Source organism: Dipodomys spectabilis, unplaced genomic scaffold (genome assembly GCF_019054845.1).
Source record: "Dipodomys spectabilis isolate Male_0828 unplaced genomic scaffold, ASM1905484v1 ptg000195l, whole genome shotgun sequence".
Taxonomy (NCBI): Eukaryota; Metazoa; Chordata; class Mammalia; order Rodentia; family Heteromyidae; genus Dipodomys; species Dipodomys spectabilis.
In genome coordinates, this window is record NW_024870872.1 from 199,046 (window position 1) to 200,986 (window position 1,941).

Genomic DNA, 1,941 nt, shown 5'->3' on the forward strand with positions numbered 1-1,941 from the left:
ACAGGTCTGGATAGATAACTGATGTGCGCAGAATCAGAATTATTCAGAAGGCTATAAAAGAATGTTTACCTAATTTTCTCTCTGCAGGATTATAGAATACAGACTGTCCTTATTAGGAAAATGGAAAAGGTATAGGACAGACTCAATAATCAATGGGAGATGATTGTTTATTAAGGAACAGCGAGAGGCATAGCCATTCCAAAGGGTTTGAAGATTGTGTGAGGGATCTGGGACAGGATTTTTGTTTTTATAGGAGGTCTGAGCAAGGAGAGGTTATTGAAAAATCCCTAGGTCAAAAAGGTGGGGGCTTTTCAGTTGGGCCCACAATGGAATATTTACAGCTAGGCCTATGTGGATTGCCCTGCCTTCATTTCAAAGGAATTCAAACATACCTGGAATTTTGCCTGGAATCTGTACTGGCCTAGGACAATAGGATGGGGGTCAATCCCTCATATTCCATCTTTAGATACATAAAATGATAGGGCAAAGAGGGGAGAGGCTATTCTTCATATAGGATCTTTGGAAACATAAAAAGAATTGGGCTGAGAGTGAAGTATCATTAAGTTATGAGAACAAAGCAGATTCCAATGGTTTTAAACCCTGGAGTATAAAAGGTGGAGGTCATTGTGGTCATTTCTGGCAAAGTCCTGCTGGCATGGGAATGTTGAGCAGTCATTGGGGAAGGGGCCTTCAGGTCCAGGTCTGTGCTGGGTCTAAGCCAAAGCCTCTGGTTGCCTGCAGTAATAGGATGGCCTTGACTTGGTACCAGGTCTAAGTGAGGGCTGTTATCCTGTTATAGAGAAAGTTGAAAATGCTGAGATCAGCCAAAAGGCTGACATGGTGGCAGGACTAGATACGAGTGATACAGGAAAACATACCCTGGACACAAGCCAGAAAAATTCCTTTTGGATCATGAGTCGAAAACCAGTCAGAAGCCAGACCTGAATTGGAGTAGATAAGGGCCTGGTGAGAGAGCTTGATCATTTCCTATAAATAGCAGGTAACAAAGGCAAGAATATAAATTCCTGTCCAGTTAGAAGTTACACAGATATGGACATTAGATGGACAAGCTTCTCAACTTGTTTCTATTGACCTCCTGGCTCTGGTTAATTCTGAAAGGGCAGGCACAAAGTGGCTGATGTGACATCATCTCCTCTTACTTTTTTCCACCTTGTCCGGTGGTCTAGGTGCTTGTGGCTGGGATATGGGCTTTGAACTCAAAGCCAGAGCATTTTCCCTGAGCACTTCTGCTCGAGGCTAGTGTCCTACAACTTTGACTTGGAGGGCCATATTTAGTATTTTGATGGTTAATTTTTGAGCCAGCTTCCAGACTGCTCTTTGCTGGTTAGCTGGGAGATAGAGTATCTGAGGGATTTTTCTGCCGGGCTGGTTTGAACTGCAATCTTTGCCACAAAACCCTTTAATATTTCCAATTAAAGCAACAAGGAGATCAATGGGAACAAGCATAGCTTACATGCACCCTGTCAAGAATTGATCAAGAAATACTTGCCAGAACACTGCAATGACACAACTCAATAGATGGGATGAGAGTTTCAACAATAATGCTAAGACCAGTATGTTGATTAATGGGAATGATATAGAGAGACATTACTACTAAGTGGAACATGAAGGATGAAGCCACTCTCTTTCATCTACCAGGGCTAAATCATGGTAGCTAATCATGAAAATTTGTAAAAAGAAGAATGGAAGAATAATTCTGGTTCCAACGAATGTCGGATATAAGAGCATGGACTTAACTGGAAATAATATCATGTTGAGAGAGCAGGAATTATACTAGCAATGACCTGGTTGCTAAGATCACATTTCTTTTTTCCTTTTCCTATTTTTTTGATGGTTGTGGGGCTTGATGTCTGGGCCTGGGCAATGTTCCTTCACTGTTCAGTTCAAGGCTAGCTCTCTATCACTTGAGCCACAGCGCCA